This window comes from Saimiri boliviensis, chromosome 2, assembly GCF_048565385.1.
Source record: "Saimiri boliviensis isolate mSaiBol1 chromosome 2, mSaiBol1.pri, whole genome shotgun sequence".
In the NCBI taxonomy this organism is placed as follows: Eukaryota; Metazoa; Chordata; class Mammalia; order Primates; family Cebidae; genus Saimiri; species Saimiri boliviensis.
Genome location: NC_133450.1, coordinates 180,259,047 through 180,282,626, shown reverse-complemented (window position 1 = coordinate 180,282,626; position 23,580 = coordinate 180,259,047). Strand labels below are relative to the sequence as shown.

The 23,580-nt window shown below is 40.5% G+C and overlaps 1 protein-coding gene across 4 annotated transcripts in view; it reads left to right on the top strand.

Annotated features, from left to right (window-relative positions):
* Positions 1 to 23,580, top strand: part of MOB3B (MOB kinase activator 3B) — a 233,722-nt gene that overhangs the window by 118,061 nt on the left and 92,081 nt on the right. The window lies entirely within an intron of this gene.

The following is a 23,580-nucleotide window of genomic DNA, read 5'->3' as shown; positions in this document are numbered from 1 at the left end:
TTCCCTTGATCTATGTGCCTTTTTTTATACCAGTACCACGCTGTTTTGGTGACTATGGCCTTATAGTATAGTTTGAAATCAGGTAGTGTGATGCCTCCAGATTTGTTCTTTTTGCTTAGTCTTGCTTTGGCTATGCAGGCTCTTTTTTTGGTTCCATGTGAATTTTAGAATTGTTTTCTCTAATTCTGTGAAGATGATGGCGGTATTTTGATGGGGATTGCATTGAATTTGTAGATTGCTTTTGGCAGTATGGTCATTTTCACAATATTGATTTTACCCATCCATAAGCATGGGATGTGTTTCCATATGTTCATGTCATCTGTGATTTCTTTCAGCAAAGTTTTGTAGTTTTCCTCATAGTAGTCTTTCGACTCCTTGCTTAGGTGTGTTACTAAGTATTTTATTTTATATTATTGCAGCTATTGTAAAAGGGGTTGAGTTCTTGATTTGATTCTCCCCGTGGTTGCTGTTGGTGTATAGAAGAGCTACTGATTTGTGTATGTGAATCTTGTATCCGGAAACTTTGCTAAATTCTTTTGTCAGTTCTAGGAGCTTTTTGGAGGAGTCCTTAGGGTTTTCAAGGTAAATCAATCATATCAGCAAACAGTGACAGTTTGACTTCCTCTTTACTGATTTGGGTTCCCTTTGTTTCTTTCTCTTAATTGCTCTGGGAAAGAATTCCAGTACCATGCTGAAGAGGAGTGGTGAGAGTGGGCTTCCTTGTCTTGTTCCAGTTCTCAGAGGGAATGCTTTCAACTTTTCCTCATTCAGTATTATGTTGGCTGTGGGTTTGTCATAGCTGGCTTTTGTTATATTAAAATATGTCCCTTATATGCCAATTGTGCTGAGAGTTTTAATCATAAAGGGACACTGGATTTTGTCCAGTGCTTTCGCTGCATCAGTTGAGCTGATCATATGATTTTTGTTTTTAATACTGTTTATGTGGTGAATCACATTTATTGAATTGCGTATGTTAAACCATCCCTGCATCCCTCATAGGAAACCCACTTGATCGTGGTAGATTATCTTTTTAAAATGTTGTTGGATTTGGTTAGACAGTATTTTGTTAAGGATTTTAGCAGCTGTGTTCATCAAGGATATTGGTCTGTAGTTTTCTTTTTTGGTTATATCCTTTTCTGGTTTTGTTATTAGGGTGATGCTGGCTTTGTAGAATGAATTAGGGAGAATTTCTTCTTTACCTTGCAGAATAGTGTCAAAAGGACTGGTACCAATTCTTCTTTGAATGTCTGGTAGAATTCTGCTGTAAATCATCTGGTTCAGGACTTATTTTTGTTGGTAATTTTTAAGTTACCATTTCAATCTCGCTGCTTGTTACTGGTCTGTTCAGGGTACCTAATTAAGCTAGGAAGGTGGTTTTTTTTTTTTTTTTTTTTTTTTTTGAGACAGAGTCTCACCCTGTTGCCCAGGCTGGAGTGCAATGCTGCAATCTTGGCTCACTGCAACCTCCGCCTCTCGGGTTCAAACAATTTTCCTGCCTCAGCCTCCTGAGTAACTGGGATTACAGGCATGTGCCACCATGCCTGGCTAATTTTTCGTGCCTTTAGTATATATGGGGTTTCACCATGTTAGCCAGGCTGGTCTTGAACCCCTGACCTCGTGATCCACCCACCTCAGCCTCCCATAGTGCTGGAATTACAGGCGTGAGCTACTGTGCCTGGCTGGAGGGTTGTATTTCTGTTTTCTAACCCCAGAGGGTTAGTATAAGGATCACATGTAAGTACTTGTGAGGTTCTCACTACATGTTGGTTTTTTTCAACATCCCTTTGCTGCTAGAGTCCAAAGTACTAGCATTTTCTTTTTCTTTTCCCTTGGGGATTTTCAGCAGAAGCTGGGAGGCTTAGAAGGTGTTTTTTTTAAATCCCAAGGAAGAGAATTGGTGATTCCTGGAGCTGGGGGCAGGGAAGCTATGAGCAGAGGAGCTGTAATAAGATCACTCAAAGGAAAGTTTATCGGTCCATTTAAAGCAGAGGGTGTCTCTCTCTCTCTCTCTCCGTCTCATATATTCATTTCAGGCATTTAACTTTCAAAAGTGATACATCCTATATCTTCATAGTGATAATTTAAGCAATCCCAAGTGTCTAAAATCTCAATAACATTGTTCTTTTTCCCCTTCAATCCCACACCAGTTCCAAACTCCAGATGTAACTAAAGGTAACAGTTTAGTGTGTATATTTCTTTAGGTGTCCCCTCCTTATTCTAATAGTCATAAACACATTCACAGACTTGTAGTGGTGGCTATCTTTTGTTGTGTTTTACAAAGAAAAATAAAGGAAAAATGAGCTAGCCCTCGTGGCTCATGCCTGTAATCCTGCTCTTCAGGAGGCTGAGGCAGGAGGATTACTTAAAGCCAGGACTTTGAGACCAGCCTGAGCAATGCAGCAAGATCCTGCCTCTACAAAAAACTTAAAAATTAGCTGGGCATGGTGGTATATGCCTGTAGTCCTAGCTACTCAGGAGGCTGAGGCTGGAGGATCATTTGAGCACAGGAGGTCAAGGCTGCAGTGACACTGCATTCCACTCCAGACTAGGTGACAGAGCAAACCCTATCTCTTAAAAAAAAAAAAAAAAAAAAAAAAATACTCCAGGAGTTCCACAAAAGCCTCCAATTGGTATCTAAAGTCTTTAAGAATGTGTTTTATAGGTAGAATAGCTATAGCTTTCTCAGTTTGTCAAAGGAATCTAGCAGCCCACCCCACCATCAAATTAAGTACCAGCCATTTAAATTTCCTAAAAATCCCAAACATGGAGATTGGACCAGATTCTCTGAAGTCCTCTTCTATTGCCATTTTACAGAATTTACTCAAATCCAAGAAAAGCTCTTTTTTCCCTAATTTAGCCACTTACTAAATTTCTCTTCTTAAGTGATCCTTAAGCATTCCTATAATTAAGGTATGAGGTCCTACAAGATCATGAAGGGAAATCTTAATGCATAACTGCAATAGCCAAACCTTTTCCATGAGTTTATTAAACTGTAACTATTCAGGATTTAATAATACTTGTATATGCTGCAAAATCATTTTCTCAATCAGGAAACTGTGTTAACCCCAAATTCATTTTTTTGTCATGCAATGAGAGGACAAAAGCATATTGCAAGTCCAGGTATCAACAACATTTGAAATGTTTTTCCTTTTAGGATCACCTACAGATAATCTGGTGTGACAGCATACAAAAAGCAAATCTAATTATACGTCTGCATGAATTACCCAAATAAATACATGCACAAAATCCCATTTTGAAATCTGTGTGAGTGATAAAATCCACTCATGTTGCAATTTAAAACCAGATGTGATGAAATTTTATTTTCCTCAGCAACAGCTCTTCAGTTAAGGAGACGCTTACACGTCTGCTTGCTCATCCCCAGAGGATGCAGTTGTTTTAGATCTAAAGCCAAATCCATTCAAATTAGCCAGGACCTTTTCCATTTGGAAGTGAGAAATGAGGGTTTTCTCACACAATCAGCTGATGGGGCTCTGCTAGCATGTTGAGACAATTAATGCAAAATCTACACTGATATAAAATGTAAGTGCCTCTCATTTATTTTTTTAATGATCCCACCTAAAATCGACCAGATTAATTTTTTTTAATGGGAAAGAACACGTTCACAAAGAATAATGAATGGGAAGACTCAGAGACTCCAAGTCCTAATTTTTCTAAATTATATTTTATAATTCAAAGTAACTTTAGACTTACATGTAAGTTGCAAAAAAAAAAAAAAGTACACAGTTCCCATATATCATTCACTCAATTTCTACAAATGTTAGCATATTATATAACTTTAGAGCCATCTTCAGACCCAGGAAATCGACATTAATTAAATCATGTTTTATAATTTTTTTTTAACAGCAAACAATACTATTTCACTTTTAACCTGTTTTGAGAGAAAACTGGCATTTTTGTCTTTACATATTATGCACACACATAAAACCATCTTCTAAATTTATTTATTCCACAGGATGTTAACATTGTGGTTAGAAGGCTGGGCGCAGTGGCTCACACCTGTAAACCTAGCACTTTGGGAGGCCGAGGCAGGAGATCACCTGAGGTCAGGAGTTTGAAACCAGCCTGGCCAATATGGTGAAACCCCATCCCTACTAAAAATATAACAATTAGCCGGGCATGGTGTCATACACCTGTAATCCCAGCTACTCCGGAGGCTGAGGCAGGAGAATTGCTAGAACCTGGGAGGTAGAGGTTGTAGTAAGCCAAGATCATACCACTGCACTTCAGCATGGGCAACAAAGTGAGACTCCATCTCAAAAAAAATAAAAACAATAAAACTGTGGTTAGAGTATCATTCAGCTAAACTGTCTCACAGGATTTCTTTCTCATTTTGGGTAAGAATTTTGAAGATCTGAGCAGCAGTTCCGACAGGCAGCTGCTTGGAAGGCCTGCATGCGGTTGACTCACTGGGGAGGAAAAACCTCATGACCGTGTCACCTTGTGTTTATGTTGCTGATTTAAGTAGTGAGGCAGCACTTTGAAAACTGCACCACGTGTAACTGGTTCTTTATCACCAAATCCAAGGCCATGGGGAGTATAACCTCAGTAGCAGCAGCCAAGATAAACTGCCTTTTGTTCAAGAGTCTGACATTTTAAACGTAATCTCATATTAGCTGTGCTCAGGCAAGAAGTGGGTCTTGCCTCATGTGGGGAATCCTCGGGGTCATCCCACTGGCCAGCCCTAGTTGAATGGAGGCCATGAGTTTCAGAACGGGCTCTCAGCAGCTGCAGACATCTGCAACAGTCTGGTTCAGATGAATGAGCCCCCCGGGTTCACAGCTGCTTGCGTCCACCAAGGCCTTGTGGCTTTAGACAGATGTTTCTGCTCTGCTGAGAGACGTATGTGCAGCTTCCCTGCCTGCTGCCAGGAATCATGGCTATTCACAGTCATGGTCCAGAGTTCTCTGAAGCCATTTAATTGCATCTGTAGAAGTTGGCATTTATTGGCAAGAGTGGGCAAACATCCTCTGGTTTGAAAAGCAAGCTTTTCCCTGGGGAAGCAGCCGTCAGAGAGATCACACGTATTCCTCCATTAGAACCCCCTCCAGATTTATTGAACTAGCCATGGTATGGAGATGCTCCAAGATATTTGTTGCTCCTAAGCTAAATGAAAGCTTAAGTCCAGCCAACACATATGTCAGTTTTCAAAATACATCTCAGATTCCAGCACTGGCCTTCTGTTCATTGAGACACCTCAAAGAAAACTGTTTGGAAGGCTGTTTTTAAATAGCTTCAGGAACCACCTAAGGCTGGGATTTATGAGAGGTCCCTTCTTCCCTACACCAAATCTGCTTCTCCTCCAGGGGTCTCTAGCTGACAGTTCTGCTGAGATTTATCCAGTTGCTCAGAAACTTGGAGAAATCCTTAATACGTTCTTCTGTCCCACCCCTACTTTCAGTCCATCCTTCGAATTCTATTGCTTTTACTTTCTGGTTGCATGTTGGATGTCATTTATCTTCACTGTCATTTCTGTAGTCCTGTCTCAACTGGAATACTGGAACACCAACTTTTAGATTCTTAACTTCACTCTTGCCCTCTCCAATCCAGTCCCTTCAAAATAGCCAAGAGTAAGTTTTTAAAACAAATCTGGCCACATACATGTAACTGGTTCATCAGTGGGTATAACCTGTGCAGCAACCAAAATGCAACTTTATTCTTTGTCTCCTACTATCCCTTTAAAGAACTTAACCCAGTGCAAGGGCCTCCCTTTGTCCTTTGATACAATTCTTGCCAGTGTGGCTTTTCTAGTCACTGTCAGTTAATAGTCTATGTCACTTTAAGCCCACCCCCCCCACACACACACACAAATCCCAATTCAGTAATGAGAATGAGTTCAATCCAAAATAATAACCTTCTAAAAACAAGATTCCTACCTGTTCCTTTGCTCCCCCCCACCTCCGCCCTCCCCCCCACCTCCGCCCTCCCCCCCACCTCCGCCCTCCCCCCCACCTCCGCCCTCCCCCCCACCTCTCTGCTGTGCTAAGATTACAATTGGGCTGTTTGCCTCAGGGGAATGGAGCCATGGAGATATGGTAGGATTCCTGTTCATTTCCTCAACTTCCTTCTCCCACTACTGACTGCTGTTTTGGGCTCTGCCTGGGTCAAAGCGTGGAGATGGAGCAGGAGACAGAAGATAAAAATGTTATTTCTTGGTTGGGAGGATTTGCCCTCTCTGGTCCTGTAGATGGCTAAAGCAAATGCTTAAAGAGAGACTTTAATTGGCGAATCCATCTAAAGGGATGCTCCAGCTTGGTCCCTCAGCGTGGTCCGGTTTCCAATCAGCTGTAGCTTTGGAGGGATGACGTCTCACAGGTAGAGCTGACATGGGATATACACTAGTGGGGATATGAGTAGGAAATCAGAATGTAACTCAGAAATATAAAGTAATAATGACCAGATACAATAAGTTAACTCACCAGGGTCACTGTTTCTGTTCAAAGCAGGACGAAGTCCTTCATTTTCATCTTGAGATGATGCTGCATAAACCTGCAACACTGTCATCTTTCTCTTCCTAGCTAGAAATAAGAATGTTAGCTTTAATTTTTATGTATGGCTGTAAATTCAGAAGCTTGCCTTGGGAAAGGTAGAGCCCGGTGCTTTAATTTAGAAAACAAGGAAGGAGAGAAGGAGGGAAGGAGGAGGGAAAACCAAACAAAAGACCAATAACTACAGAAGCAAAAAGATTATCGACTCCTGGTGCTGAGCATTTCCTCATAGCACTGAAGTACAGAGAAAGAGTGCATTGCATGAATGGGTTGAGTGACAACAGTCTTTTTGAATCTAGAGAGGTCGGGGCTTCCACACTAACAATCCCACCCCCAGCTTTGTTAGAAGTCTACCAGGAATCTTTAAGATACTGCTGTGGGGAAGAATCCCCAGGAAAGGAAAGGCACCTGGTTAAGCAGCTGTTCCTTCTCCCGTAATTTCCAGTTACCCCTGGACAGGGCAGGTATGCTGCTTCTCCTTGATTTTATCTTACTTTTATTTTTTTTTTTCATCATAGGGTAGATTTCTAGAGAAGCATGAGTTTTGTTTTGTTTTGTTTTAATCACCTTTGCCCCATATTATCCTTCCATACATTATATGAATTGTTTCATCATAAATGACCTAAATAAACGACTCAGGGTTAACATGCATCTTCTTTTTTTATCTTAATTAATAGACTATCCTTTTGAGCAGTTTTAGTTTTACAGAAAATGGAGCAGATAGTGCAGGGTTCCCACATGTCCCTTCTTCTCACAATTTCCCGTTATTGGCACCTTGCATTAGTACACCACGTTTGTTATCATTGGTGAACCAAAACTGACTTGTTATTAGCTAAAGTCCAGAGTTTACATCAGGGTTGATTCTGTGTTGTATATAGTTCTGCGGGTTTTGGCAAATGCATATTGTCATGTATCCTCCCAAAACAGTATCATTCAGAATCATTTCACTGCCCTAAAAATCCCCTCTGCTCCACCTGTTCATGTCTCCCATTTTTATGTTGATTTAGTATGTTTTTGTTTGTTTGTTTGTTTCTCTCCTTGGCATTCCTTATGTGTGAGCAAGACTTCTTCCGTTGGTTCATTTAGTAGACCTGGTATTGCCTCAATTTGTAAAAGACTCTGCCTAATTCTGAGGAGACTAGTGAGGAAATATAGACAGAGATCTAGAAATACACACAGTGTGTGCTCTGACCATGGCCATCCTGCTCCTCCAGCCCCTCTTACCCAGCTATGGCCTCACTCTGGCCTCCAATCTTCACACGGTAATCCCAAGAAACTGGTACAAATCTGCAAGCCCGAGCTGGAATAATTAGATGGCATTGATTCACCTACTAGATATTCCTTCTTGGAAATTTGAACCTTGTGTGGGACCAAGAGAGAGCTGGAGTGCCCTTCCCTTCAACCCCAGGGCTTTCTCAGGGTTGAAGGGAAGGGCACTATTGCAGGAACAGATTTCAGACTGAGAGAATGATGAGCCTTTTCCCTAGAAGAGGTACAGCTACCAGGAAGGAAGCCACTTGCTAGGGAAAACTCTGTCTGCCCTGTCTAGGGATATCTAACTGTATCAAACCCTGTTATAAACATAATTGCCCACATAATCAGAACTCCATGCATATATGAACAAGAAGATCATTTGCTCACAGACTCACAGCAGAACCATGTTTCTGCCAGACTGTTGTATTTGCATTCATAGCATTGAATCACATATCCATAGATACAATTTTGGACAGCCATTAAAAATCATGTTTTCGAAGAATAGTTAAGACATGGGGTAATGTTTGCAGCGTAAAGTTAAAAAATATAGGCATACAAGATTATATGTAGTGTGATTCATATACCTATTTAGAGAGAAAGATAATTCAATCACCAAGTAGATTTAGCAGTGGTTATCTCTTTCTGATGTGATTATGAGCAATTTTTCTCCTCATTTTCCAAAATTTCTACAGTGAGTATCATTAATTTTAGTCAGAAAAAAAAGAATAACTTTCATTTTAAAGAAAGCTATACCAATCTGTGTGGTGACTATTCTGGGGAGATATGCCCAGCCCGAAGACCACCAAGCAGGCCCCTTTTCATTAGCAAGTGTCATTGGAAATAATGCACATGCAAAGCCCAGGTCAAACCATTAACCCTTGAGTGGCCAGCTTGCCTGTGCTTAACTCCAGAAAGATGCAAAATACACATTCATCACCAGAACAACTGAGCTCTTACAAAGATAGACTTTCCAAAACTCCAGGCATATATGTGTGTATATATATATATGTATATATATATATATATATATATATATATATATAGCAATTTCCCAGCTAGGTACAATTTTCCTTTTTTAAAATTTTTTAATTTTTATGTTTATTGTACTTTAGGTTCTGGGGTACATGTGCAGATCATGCAGGATTGTTGCATAGGTACATGGCATGGCAAGGTGGTTTGCTGCCTCCATCCACTGTCACCTGTATCTGGCCTTTCTCCCCATGTTATCCGTCCCATACCTCCACATCCCCACAGTCCCTCCCCTAGTCCCTGCAGCAGACACCAGTGTGTGATGCTCCCCTCTCATGTCCATGTTTTCTCATTGTTCAGTACCCGCCTATGAATGAGAACATGTGGTTTGATTTTCTGTTCTTGTGTCAGTTTTCTTACAGGTGCATCTAAGAATTCTTTTGAACCGCGTGACTCAAATTTGTCAGTTTCCAATATTTCCATGTCATCACTTTTATCGAACTGAATTAATTACACTTGTACTGTCCTGACTGTGCATTTAGTAATAAATGACCCCATTGGATAAAGAATAAGCTGGGACCTTATTAAAGCTGGTATCTTTATTTCCCTAAATGTCATGCTCCCTTTGAAATCCAGTGATAGAATGAATGGGCGTGTGCTCGAGTACCCAAGAGCCCTCAATAATTGGCTCCTGACTTCTTGTTCTCTGGCTGATTTCTTCTAAGTTCAAACATTTTTTAAAATTTTATTTCTTTAGTTGTAAAATATACCCAACATAAAACTTAATTTTCACCTTTTTTTTTTTTTTTTTTGAGACTGAGTTTCTCTCTTATTGCCCAGACTAGAGTGCAGTGATGCCACCTTGGCTCACTGCAACCTCCGTCTCCTAGGACTGAATGACTCTACTGCCTCAGCCTCCCAAGTAGCTGGTATTACAGGAGCCTGCAACAACGCCCAGCTAATTTTGTATAGTAGAGATGGAATTCCTTCCACGTTATTTTCACTATTTTTAAGTGTGCAATTCAGTGGCATTAAACACATTCAGTGTTGTTCAATCATCAACACTATCCATTTCCAGTACTTTTTTTTATCGCCCCAAATTGAAACTCTGCATATATTAAATAATGACTCTTCATCCCCACCTCTGCCTCTCAGCCCCTGATAACCTCTATTCCACTTTCTGTCTCTTTGAATTTTTCTGTTCTAGACAACTCACATAAGGATAAATCATACAACATTTGTCCTTCTGTGTCTGGCTTGCATCACTCAGCATAATGTTTTGACCATGCTGTCATAAGTATTAGAATTTCCTTTTTAAGGCTAATTGATGTTTCATTTTATATATATGTGTGTGTGTGTATATATATATATATATATATATATATATATATATATATACACACACACCACATTTTGTTTATCTGTTTATCTTTTGATGGATATTTGGGTTCTTTCCACCTTCTGGCTATTATGAGTAGTGCTAAAAGATGATTATTGAGGTACAAGTATCTATTCGAGTCCCTGATTTTCAGTTCCTTTGGATATATACCTAGACGTGGAATTGCTGGAGCATATGCTAATTCTGTTTAACTTTTTGAGGAACTGCTATACTGTTTTCCACAGTGGCTGCACCAGTGGAAAATTTCTACCAGCATTATATGAGGGTTATGATTTCCTACATCTTTGCCAATACTTGTTTTTTTAATCTTCTTGTTAGTAACCATTCTAATGGTATGAAATGGTATCTCATTATGGTTCATGAGAACCATTTTAAAGCGTTCAAAATGGTTCAAACATTTTAAACAAACATTTTAAAGAAAATCTTTCTGTGTAGTTGTGATCATATCTGAATTTAATAGTGTCATGGTTAAGAACTCTAGCTCTGGTGCCAAGCAGCTTTGGGTTTAAACAGCAAAAGGAAGTCAGCTGCACAAGGGAAGGAAGTTTAGGCTGTTTTGTGCACTAACATATCACCCTGTTCCATAGAACAATAACTGGCACATAGTAAGACATTAATAATATCTGTTGAATGTGTGGGCTCCAGTCCACCACTTTCTAGCTATGTGACCTAACTTAAGTTCTAGTTTTCTTGACCGTGATATGGGAATAAAGGCAGTGCCAGCTGCCAAGGTTGTATGAGGATTATATGCAGCACCACCCACAGGGTAGTCGTACACTGGTGGGCACATAGTGAGCACTCTGTAAATGGTAGTTGGTGTATTTGTTATGACTAAGCAGGTGGCTTTTTATATAGGCTAATACTGAGCCTTAATCTGCAGAAGGCTGGTGAGTTCCTCGAGGCAGGCAGGGTGCCCTAGGTTCAGGGATCTGGGGCAGCTTTCATGCTAAGCCAGAGCTTTGTAGCAGGAAGGAAGGGGAAATGCTGCAAAATCCATTAAGCTTAGAGCTCCTCAGAGCAAGTGTATTCTCTGGCTATAATTCTGGGGGCCCAGCGGCAGGGAGAGGAGAGCCAGGAGATAAGTTCTCCATCAGCCCAGCCACCAGGACCTTAAGCCAAACAGGCACAGTGAGGTTACACCATGAGGGATACTCAGTGAGGATGAATGACCAGTGATTGATGGCAGGTCTTGTAGCTACAGCTACCACATTCTTTCAAGATGCAAAATAATGCACTGGGAAAGTGTAGCTTTATGTAACCAAATGTTAGTGGGATGCTAATGTCCCAGGCCCAAGAGGAAACCGACTGAAGGAAGTCAAAGCTATGGATTTCCCCCTTTGCTCACATGTTGGTAGAAAATACATCCCCCATCTCAGTGCAGAAATATAGATTCATGGGAACTCAGGCTGAAGATTGAATCCTTATTTGGTATATTGTGAATCTAATGAATGGATGCTAGACAGTGTCAAGCAGATTTTTCTGAGGAAGCAGGAATTTTTACTTTGAATCCCAATTTCTGTGTTTCCTCAACTCCACAGAGCTTGCTTTGCTAAGTTGTTTCAGAAATGGAACATGCATTCTTCAGTAGCTGAGTCATCTCCATTGCATTAAACCATGCAGGATTCATGGGGTAAAAAGTCAACAGATTTTACTCTGCTCATCACCTTATCTTAGAAACACACGGTTTGTTGTGAGCCTTCTGTGCCAGCCTCAGCCAGAGATTAGGAAGAGGCCCTGCGGCATCACTGAGCTGTTAGTGTACCAGACACCAGGCTCGGTGGCCAAGCCTGTGATGGAAAGGCCTGTGAGGATTCAGTGGAGGTACCACCTAGGGCAGGTAGGACCAGGTCTCAGCCCCGGTATCAGAGGTGTGATGGATTATCAAAGAATGCAGAGCCCAAGTTTTGGGATCAGAGCCAAAAATGGGGAAAAAAAGTAAAGGAAAGAAATCTAGAGGAAGCAATATTAGGAGCAATTAGATCTCCCAAGGAATCTACTATCTTGCCAGAGACAACCCCGGAAAGCCTCTCTCTACCTTCCCAGTGCCCAGATAGCCGCTCCTTCATGAGCCTGGGAGCTGCTGGTTTCATGTTCTGCAGGAGAGATAAAAATGACATTTCCTTGGAACAGAAGGAAGTCTGCATGAGTGGAGAAGCTGACCTGGTGGAAGCCCAAGACTTACTTGCCTACCTTATCACCACTGCTTCTCCAAGAAGAGAGGAAGGAGGGGCAGTATTCTGGGCTGTCCTGCCCACTATAAACTCAAGCTCTCCATGATCCAGGAGCTCATGCTCTGGCCTGAATCCATGCAGACTACTGGAAATCCATCAAGCAGTGAGTGTGAAAGATTTTCTCCACACCTCTGAGTGAGTTGTTTCCTCTCCCTTTGATGGAAGGCTCAAACCCTCTTTATAACTAAACAAACCCATAATTATAATTCTGTGGTAACACTTCTGTAAACAGTAGCTTGAGATGAAAGGAACAGCTCCAGATTCACAAGAAATGTCAGCATCCACAGCCACGTCTGGGAATGGTTCCCTGATGTTGTGCTGTAAACATTTTTTCTAAACTCAGATGGTAAATGCAAGATGCTTCAGTCTTTCCTGGTCCTCTCAGGTTACCCAGAGTGGGACTAAAATCTTACTCAAGAAATCTTTGATCTGGGTGCACTGGCTCACACCTGTAATCCAGCACCTCGGGAGGCCAAAGCAGGTAGATCACCTGAGATCAGGAATTCGAGACAAGCCTGGCCAACATGGAAAAACCTTGTGTCTACTAAAAATACAAAACTTAGCTGGGCATGGTGGCTGGCACCTGTAATCCCAGCTACTTGGGAGGCTGATGCAGGAGAGTTGCTTGAACCCAAAAGGTGGAGGTTGCAGTGAGCTGAGATCATGCCATTGCACTCCAGCCTGCACAAGAAGAACAAAACTGTCTCAAAAAAAAAAAAAAATCTTTGCTAGACCAATGTCCTTGAACATTTCCCCAGTGTTTTCTTCCAGTAGTTTTATAGCTTCAAGTCTTAGATTAAATCTTTAATCCATTTTGATTTGATTTTTTTATATGCTGAGAGAAAGATCTAGTTTCATTCTTTTGCATATGGATATCTAGTCTTCTCAGCACCATTTATTAAGAAGACTGTCTGTCCCAATGTATGTTCTTGGCACCTTTGTTGAAAATGAGTTGACTGCAAATGCATAAATTTACTTTTGGGTTCTCTAGTGTGTTACATTGGTCTATTTGCCTGTATTTATGCCAATACCATGCTGTTTAAATTACTGTAGCTTTGTAGCATAATTTGAAGTCAGCATAATGTGATGCCTCTGGTTTTGTTCTTTTTGCTCAGGTTTGCTTTGGCTGTTCCAGGTTTTGTCGTTCCATATACAAAGGAATTTTTTTTTCTTTTTCTATGAGGAATGTTATTGGTATTATAACAGGGATTACATTGTAGCTATTGCAAATCGGATTACTTTCTTGGTTTCTTTTTCAGATTGTTCACTGTTGGCATACAGAAATGATACTGATTTTTGTATGTTGATTTTGTATCCTGCAACTTTACTGAATTTCTTCATCAGTTCTAATAGTTTTTTGGTGGAGTTACTAGGTTTTCTAAATATAAGATCATGTCATCTGTAAACACAGCTAGTTTGACTTGATTTTTTTGATTTGGATGTCCTTTATTTCTTTCCCTTGTCCAATGGCTCTAGCTAAAATTTCTAGTACTCCGTTGAGTAAAAGTGGTGAAAGAGTAGGCATTCTTGTCTTGTTCCAAATCTTAGAGGAAAGCCTTTTAGTTTTTCCCAGTTTAGTATAATTCTAGCTGTGGGTATGTTTTATAGAGCTTTTATTGTGTTGAGGTATGCTCCTTCTATACTCAGATTTTTGAGAGTTTTTATCATGAATCAATGTTGAAGTTAATTGAATGCTTTTTTGGCATCATTTGAAATGATCATTTAGTTTTTGTCCATTCTGTTTGTCTGATGTATCACATGTATTGATTTGTGTATGTTGAATTATCCTTGCTTTGTTGAATTTAGTTTGCCAGTATTTTGTTGAGGATTTTTGCATCTCTGTTCATCAAAGATATATTGGCCTATAGTTTTCTTTTTTTCTGTCGTGTCTTTGTATGGTTTTGGTATTAGGGTAAGACCTCAAAAACATAGGTAACTAAAGCAAAAATGGATAGATGGGATCAGATCAAGCTAAAAGCTTCTGCACAACAAAGGAGGGAACCAAGAAAATGAAGAGACAACCCACAGAATGGAAGAAAATATTTGCACACTACCTGAGAAGGGATTAATGACCCAAACATATAAGGAGTTCAAACAACTCAATTTTAAAAACCTAAATACTCCCATTTACAAAATGGACAGGCCAGGCATGGTTGCTTACGCCTGTAATCCCAGCACTTTGGGAGGCCAAGGAGGGTGGATCAGGAGGTCAGGAGTTTGACACCAGCCTGGCCAACATGGTGAAACTCCATCTCTACTAACAATACAAAAATTAACTGGGCATGGTGGTGTGCACCTGTAATCCCAGCTACTCAGGAGGCTGAGGCTTGAACCCTAGAGGCAGAGGTTGCAGTGAGCTGAGATCACACCACTGCACTCCAGCCTGGGTGACAGAGCAAGATTCCATCTCAAAAAAAAGAAAAAAAAAAAGGACAAAAGATCTGAATAGATATCTGAAAAGAAGACAAACAAATGGCAAACAGGTACATGAAAAGATGTTGAACCTCACTAATCAGCAGAGGAATGCAAACTGAAACTACAATGAGATATCCTGTCACCCCAGTTAAAATGGCTTTTATCTAAAAGACAGGCAATAAGAAATGCTGGTGAGAATGTGCAGAAAAGGGAACCCTCATACACTGTTGGTGGGAATGTAAATTAATACAGCCATATGGAGAACAATATAGAAGTTCCTTAAAGAACTAAGACTAAAACTAATCCAAAAGAAAGGAAACAGTATTTACACTCTCATCTTTATTGAAGCACCATTCGCAATAGCCAAGATATAGAGTCATCCTAAGTGTTCATCAACAGATGAGTTATAAAGAAAATGTGGTTTAATTGGCTGGGTGCAGTGGCTTATGCCTGTAAATCCAGCACTTTGGGAAGCCAAAGTGGGAAGGTGGGTGGATCACCTGAGGTCAGGAGTTCAAGACCAGCCTGGCCAACATGGCAAAACCCCATCTCTACAAAAGCACAAAAATTAGCCAGGTGTGGTGGTGCATGCTTGTAATCCCAGCTACTTGAGAAGCTGAGGCAGGAGAATCCCTTGAACCTGAGAGACAGAGGCTGTAGTGAGCCGAGATAGCACCATTGCACTCCAGCCTTGGTGACAGAGCAACACTCCATCTCAAAAAAGAAAGAAGATGTAGTTATCTGCACAATGGAATATTATTCAGCCATAAAAAAGAATGAAATTCTGTCATTTACAACAGCATAGATGGAGGAAATTATGTTAAGTAAAATAAGCCAAGCATAGAAAGATAAAGAACACATGTTCTCATTAATATGTGGGAGACAAAAAAAAAAATGCAGTCATGGAGATCGAGAGTAGAATGCTGGTTATCCAGATGGAGGAAAGTATAATAGGGAGGGGGAGATAAAGAGAGGAGGGTTAATGGGTACAAAAATACCGTTAGATAGGAGGAATAATTTCTAGTGTTAGCACAATAGAGCAACTATAGTTATCATTAATTTAGCATGTATTTCAAAATAACTAAAAGAGTGGAATTGGAATATTCTTAACACAAAAGAAATGATATGTTCTTAAGTTGATGGATATGCCTATTACCCTTATGTGATCATTACACATTATCTGCTTATATCAGAATATCACACGTGCCCCATAAATGTGTATAACCATTATGTATCCATAATAATTAAAAATTTGATAAAGAGGCCAGGCACAGTGGCTCATGACTATTATCCCAGAACTTTGGGAGGCTTAGGCAGGCAGATCACAAGTTCAGGAGTTCGAGACCAGCCTGGCCAATATGGTAAAACCGCATCTTTACTAAACATACAAAAATTAACTGGGCATGGCGGTAAGCACCTGTAATCCCCACTACTCAGGAGGCTGAGGCAGGAGAATCGCTTGAACCCGGGAGGTGGAGGTTGCAATGAGCTGAGATCACACCATCGCACTCTAGCCTGGGCAACAGGGCAAGACTCCGTCTCGAAAAAAAAAAAAAAATTAATAAAGAGTCAGGCTAAGCATTAAGCAGTGTAGGAGATAGATTTAACTTTAGTGTATTTGTCTTTGGGACCTCAACAATTTTTTCCTTTTCTCTTCTCCTTATATGTGCATATTTGTGCTTCCTGAAGTTTAAATGATTTAAAGTAACTGACTTTCTCCTAAATGTAACTAGGTTCTACCTTTCATACTTTGTTTCTCCCTGTTTGTTGTCAAAACCAGAGAGAGCATTCTCGTCCCCTAAATGTGACTTCCTTCCAAAATCCAGAGATATAAACTGGCCATTATTTGAAATGCTAAAAACATATGTATGGCTGGGTTAAGTCTTCCTTTTTCACTTTAGTTCCTTTTTCTGTCTTCTTGATCAATCCAGCCCAGGAGTCCTGCTTTCCTAGTGGTCACCAGAGCCAGATGCCAATTTTTTGTTGTTGTTGTTTGTTTGTTCAGAACTATTCTCCCTTTTAACCTGCTTCCCAGTAGGGAAGGTCGAAAGTTTGGTGAGAGATGCAAGGAGTCCACTAAGCAAGCTCTTAGGACAAAAACTGTGTTCAGGAGCATGAGCCCCATACAGTACCACGGGAGCATCTCCAACAGCCAAAGGCTCATTGCACAATTGCAGGCTGTTGGCTGTCTCTGAGCAAACAAAAGCCAGCAGACATCTGGAAGCTACACACCACAACCCTAAATTTTCCTGGCTTGTCAGGCTGTAGTTGAGCACTTTGCCTCTCTCATTTTCCTGGGAGGCCCACGGGGCCAAGTGAATGCTGATAGTGTCCACACAACACCAGAGAGCCTGCTGGAAATGTGAAAATGAAGGCAGTCCCCATTCGGTGTTTTGTGATAGCAATTACCAAAAACCAGTTTCATAGCAATTTTTGTTGACTTAGTGGTCTCTTTAGACTTTCTGTATATGGACTTGAAATTTATTCATTGATTTACTTGCTCACTCATTCTTTCCTTTAATAGACATTTACTGTGTTCCTATTGTACACCAGGCAATGAGATAAAGGACTATATTGTCTATAATTGTCCCCAGATGTAGGCAGTACAGAAGAGAGGTATCTTTGTCATCATTATGATCAACATTCATTCATTCAAAAAATACAGATAAAAGACCTATCTGTGAAGTGCTGTGCCAGGCATTGTATGAGAATCAAAATAGGCAGACTCCATGCCCTCATGGAGCTTGCATTTTAATGGTAGAAACATATAAATAACAACTATCATAAAGGTCCTCTGACACAGGAAGCATATAGCATTATGACAAACCTAAATTTTAACTTCCATGTGGTTCAACCAAGTGTTTACTGTTTATTGACTGTTCCCCATATGCCAGACAACAGGAATATGTGCTTTATAAGTGTTACATTTAACATTCCTAAGAACTCTGCAAAGTTGATTTTATTATTTCTATTTTATAGATGAAGAAACTGACACAGAGAAGTTAGGTGGATTTCCCTTGGTCACAAGTCCTAAGTGGCAGAACTCAGTTTGTTTGACTCTAGTTCTATACTGGATTCTCTACAGGACAGAAATATCTGCATGCTATGTGCCAGGCTGTTGGAACATACCAGAAAAAAACTAGTAGAGCATAATACCCACCTAGTATGTAGAATAATGGTGAAATGAAATTTAGCTTCCAAAATTCTTGTGGTCGCTCATGTTTTGAAATCTCCTTTCAGATAGGAAACAGATCACTATGCTTGCTGTAAGTTTCCAACCTTTGCTTACCTGTACGTTTTTATTTTGCTTTCCTTGCTTTGAAGTTCCTTTAATGCTTTTATTTCCTCCTGACTTTATTAAGATTTAACTTTTGATATCTAGATGTGCTCTGTCAGGCACCTTGCATGTTAGCAGATCAGAAGACTGGCAGAGCTACTAGAGATGAAAGATGAAGCAGAAACATACTTGTAGGGCAAGTTTCTTAAGGGGGAATATACCTGCGGAGGTGTCAGTACTGCCTTTAACCTTTTTCAGATCATCTATCTTTGCTCACAGATCCAGACGAGGGTGTCTTTTTCCTTATGATCCCACCTGTTGTTGACACAGGCCCCACCTCTGTGGACCAGGGTGGACACTGACTTGAGGCAGCCATGTGACTTGCATGCCACCCCCCCCCCAAAGGAGGCGTGGGCCACCTACAGCCCCTCTTTCAGGACTTTTGCACTAAGATTCAGAGGGAAGTCCTTAGTCAGATGTGAGCCATTGAATTGAAAAGTCACGGGGTCCAGGCTGAGGCTGCCAGCTGGGGCTCAACTGTGTGTCAAATGAGGAAGGAGTGAAGTCCCACAGAATGTCAAAGAGAAGAGAATGGCTCCAAGAACTCAGTGAGGCAGAGAAGTGAGACCGCATGGCCCATAAGGAAAAGAAGCACCCAGCCCTTGCTCTTCAGTTCCCTGGCGCGGTTCCATCGCTGGGCTTCACTTTCTGCTCTTGGGTGCCACATTCCATCACAGTAACGCCTCCATTGCCTTCCATAGCTTCAGTTGGTTTCTGCTCCTTGTCACAGACAGATCAAAACACAAGTTCTCAAGCAGAAAAAAAATAATTTGTATCACAACTAAATGGAAATGAGAAACCTTGTGATGTCCTACTTCTGGGTCTGAGATTCTTCTGCCTTCTCCATAGAAGCCTAAGCTAGACATTTCATATTCTCTCTCCTTAAAGAAATACTAAGAGAAGGACTAGAAAGCATCTCAGAAAACTGTCCCCTTCGAGTGGTTGTCTTATATATTTATTTTAACACTAGAAGAACCACCATAACAGGCCAGTGGCCATCCCCTTCATGCACATTAATGGACCTTCTCTAAGTAGGACTTTGTACCAGATATTAGGTAGATAAAAGTGAGTGATGTCGCAGCTGTTCTTGAAGTGTTCACAGTCTAAGCAAATAAATCACCACATAATGTAGGAGCTACTAGAGTAGAAATATACAGATGTTCCTCTGAGAAGGGAATGATTCATTTCAGTTTCACCTGAGGACATTAGGGAAGGCTTCACCTAGGAAGTGATTTTCGAGCTGAGTCTTGAAAGGTAACTGTGTGCCTGGCAGTTTGGGAAGGAAGGAGGCAGGCAGGTGCTTCAGGCACAGCTAGGCAGGTATAAAACAGCCTGTTGAGCTCATGGGACTGAGAGGAAGTCAGCGCGATGGGGAAAAGTGGGTGCAGTGAGTGAGTGGCAGGAATAAGGTGAGGTTGAAGCCAGGTTTTGGAGAACTGTATCTATTTAACAATACGACCACTAATTATTGTAAGTAGTATTATTCTCTGCCACAGACAAAGTCATTTATATGTATTACTCTCATTTAATTGTTAAGGAACTGTGTGTGGACAATGTCCAACCAATACAAAGGCTTGGAAAACACTTTTTGGGAATGAGGATTCTGTGAGCAGTTTGCCGAAGAAGCTGATGTAAGAGGCAGTAAAGAGCAGAGAGGACAGGCAGGAGGCAGCTGTAATGTCCAGGGGAGAAATAAGTACTTGATTTAAGGCAGGGGCTGTGGGATTGAAAGGAGCAGCTGGGTTTGAGATTACACTTTTGAGGGATGCTTATTTAGATATGTGGAGAGAATGAAAAAGAACGTTGAGCCGGATTTGAAAGTTCTTCCTCCAGAAGTGGAGTCAGTAGTGATAGCACTCACTGAGCCGTGTGGCATAGGAATAGGCATGTGTGGGAAGATACGATTTCATTTTGGGACATATTAAATTTGAGATGCTAATACGCTTTCAAGATAGAGAAGATGTCTTGGCAATCAGAGAAAGGAGTCTGAGGCCTAGCAAAGAGATAAAGATTGAATATACAAATTTGGGAGTTTATATCACTGTCCTTCAGATTAATGGATGTGTTCAGAGACATGCACAAGATAATTTGCAAGATTTGTGTTGATGGAAGGATCTGCAGGCCCCATCCATCAAGGTCCAGGTGGGTGTCTGAAATACTCTAACAGTTGTTCAGCAACTTGCCTCTCAGCCAAGTCCCTGGAGCTCTAACCTTCTCCCCAATGCTTTCTGTCCTCTAACAGGGCAACCAGCTGGGAATTCTCACCAGCCCCAAAGCCGTAATGATCTGAAATTTGGCTTTTGCATTTCCGCCTGCCCTTGCGCTTCATGGCCTCCTCTCTTGTACTGCCCAGCGTGGCGTAGACACACCATCTCTTTTATTTAATGGCCTGTTTGCAGTTTCAGATGAGGCATACCTTCCTCCGTGATTAATTCAGAGGCCCACTGGGATAAGGCACCTGGCTCTTTTGCTGGAGGATGTTTTGAGAGCGCTATAAATTTGCATCTTGAGTTTATGAAAGAGAGAGATAGGGAAGAATGGAATGTTCATGTCTAATAATAGTAGATTTCATGTGGGCTTGGTTTCCTCAGAATTTTCCTCACTTAACTAAGAGAATACTTGACCTCTACTTTGGGACTTAATATTTTAAATATTTGAAAGAGTCTCTTTCCTCCACCTTCAAAACTCAGGTTCACTGCTAAGAAATTGCCAATTTCAGATTTAAAAAGTAGCCACTCATCAGCAATTGCATGTAGTTTCAACCTACTAGCAACCAGAGATGGGGAGGCGGAGGTGAAAGTGACAGAAACTGTATATACCTTGTGAGTAATTTGCCACAACAATTCCTAGTATTTCTCTTAGTTAATTCAGATTATACATGACTTTAAAAAGGTATCACAGTGAGCCGGGTGCGGTGGCTCAAGCCTGTAATCCCAGCACTTTGGGAGGCCGAGGTGGGTGGAGCACGAGGTCAAGAGATCGAGACCATCCTGGTCAAGATGGTGAAACCCCATCTCTACTAAAAATACAAAAAATTAGCTGGGCATGGTGGCACATGCCTGTAGTCCCAGCTACTCAGGAGGCTGAGGCAGGAGAATTGCTTGAACCCAGGAGGTGGAGGTTGTGGTGAGCCGAGATCACGCCATTGCACTCCAGCCTGGGTAACGAGTGAAACTCCATCTCAAAAAAAAAAAAAAAAAAAAAGGTATCACAGTGTTTGATTATATGTAACTATTTCTAGAAAGACTTGGCGGTATTACATAGTCAGTATTTCTGCTTCACAGTGCTTTCTGCATCCCTGACACATGGGTTCTGCACTCATCCAGTCTCTGGTAGGTGGTACTGCAAGCTTGCTTCTCTACTGAGCTCTTTAAGTCTCAATCACAACTTCCAAATTAGCTCATGTAGTGACCCTGGTTTGAGAGTCTCCATGAAGAGGGATGAAAGAGCTAACGTTTATTGTGCATACCTGCTCTGTATTAGACTCCGTATCAAATACTTTATGTCTACTGTGTACTTTTGAGTAACAACCTTAGAGGTAGGAATTATTATCTCTATTTTTATAACTAAGAAAAAAACTCATGACGACTCTGGGAGAAACGAGGTTAGATAACTTGCCACTAATTATCAAGGAGATGGTTGCTATTGGTTAGTTCTTGCTCTGAGCTACAAAATCCTCCAGAGCAAACTTTATATCCCCAAGGGAAGAAGGCAGTGAGATGATGATGCTTCTGCCCAGATTGGGAGGAGGGGTACATTTTAGGAGACATCTCTGTCCCACTGTGTGACATTGGATTCTGTTTCTCAACAATGAAATGAAGATAACAACACATGTGTGATTAAAGGTAAATTTGCTTTAATTTCTACTCAGGTAACCCAGAATGGTTACCTGTATCCATTGTCCCCATCCAATAATTTGGATGGGGAGAAGGTATGCCATAAATTTATCTTTGGATCATTTATCGAAAGAGGGAAAGAGTTGGGTAAACAGTTTATCAGTGGCCTAACACAAGTTCTCAACTGGGAGGGATTTTGGCCCCCAGGGGACATCTGGCAATGTTGAGGGACATTTTTTGGTTGTCACATTTGGTAAGGTTCTCCTGGCATCTAATGGGTAGATACTACTAAACACCCTGCAATGTGTAGGACAGTCTTTCACAACAAACAATTATTTGGCCCCAAATATGGATTGTGTGAAGTTAAGAAACCTTGGTCTAAAGGGTACTTGCAGAGAAATTGGTTCAGCTGATCTAGAAGAGCAAGTTAATTCCACAAACTATCAAGCACTTTGGAAGGATTTATTTGCACATAAAAGATCCCTATAAATTATGAATTATAAAATATTTAGTCATGAAAGCAGTTATTGGGAGGAAATTATTACTCCTAGAATCTTCTGAGGCCTCTATGAACTGAAAAAAAAAATAGTAGTTTAGTACAGAAAAAGATGTCAGATTTCAAATTTGCACTCGTTAGAGCCGTAAGAGGAGGTAATTACTCAGAATTAGTGAACACTTCAAAATATGGAGGCATTATTGGTTTATTCCCCTGTAATGTATTGTTATATGTAATAATCAGTGGAGAGCCAATTGATTTGCATTTATTTGGGAGTTGTTTTCTATGTATTAACACTATATTGTGGTTCAATGGAAGAAAAGCCTTATACTAAAAGAAGCTGTTAATATAGCAATCTTGTTTATCTTTTTTTTTTTTTTTGCCACTTCTGTAAAACTCATATTTATAGTATCTCATCCTAAACCTGCCACATGACTTGGAATGATTGAGTTATGGAGAATCTCTGCACCTCTGTATAGAAGAAATAGTATCAGGCGTTTTTCTTGAACACCTGTATCCCTTCTTCCTGCGTTTTCCCTCTTCCTTAACTTCTATTGAACAATTCTTAGAAGTCTTTATTGCAACACTGTCTTGTAGATGTTACCATCTTATGCCAAAGGCCCTTTCTACTTCACAAAGAAAATTTGCTTGAAATGGACACAAAATATTATTTCTTCAAAAGTTGCTCAATAAGAGAGCATCTTACCAAATATCAGGAAATTGTATTCTAGTTTGTCCTTGATTTGGTGTTTGGCCGTTCACAAGTCATTAAATATCTGTTCTTTTTCCTCACTGTAAAATGAAGTGGGTTAAAATAGATGGTTAAATGCATTACTGTTTTAAAGATTGTAATAGCTAAGTCTTAGGGCACCTAGGATGCTAAAATTAACATTTTGCTCAGCCAAAAATCAGGCTGCCTTGAGGGTAAATGAATTTTATGGAGTGATAGTTAAGAAGAGGGCTGAACTTGTTAGAAGAGAGGTGATGTCATTCTTATTCACAGACTGGAATAAATTCTGCCATATTCAGTGGGGAAGTACAGTAAATTTAGATAGGGAGAAATAGTGGTAGATAGTCAAGGAGAAATATGGGGAACATTCATAAAGAAATAAGGAAATATGATTATAAGGGAAGAAA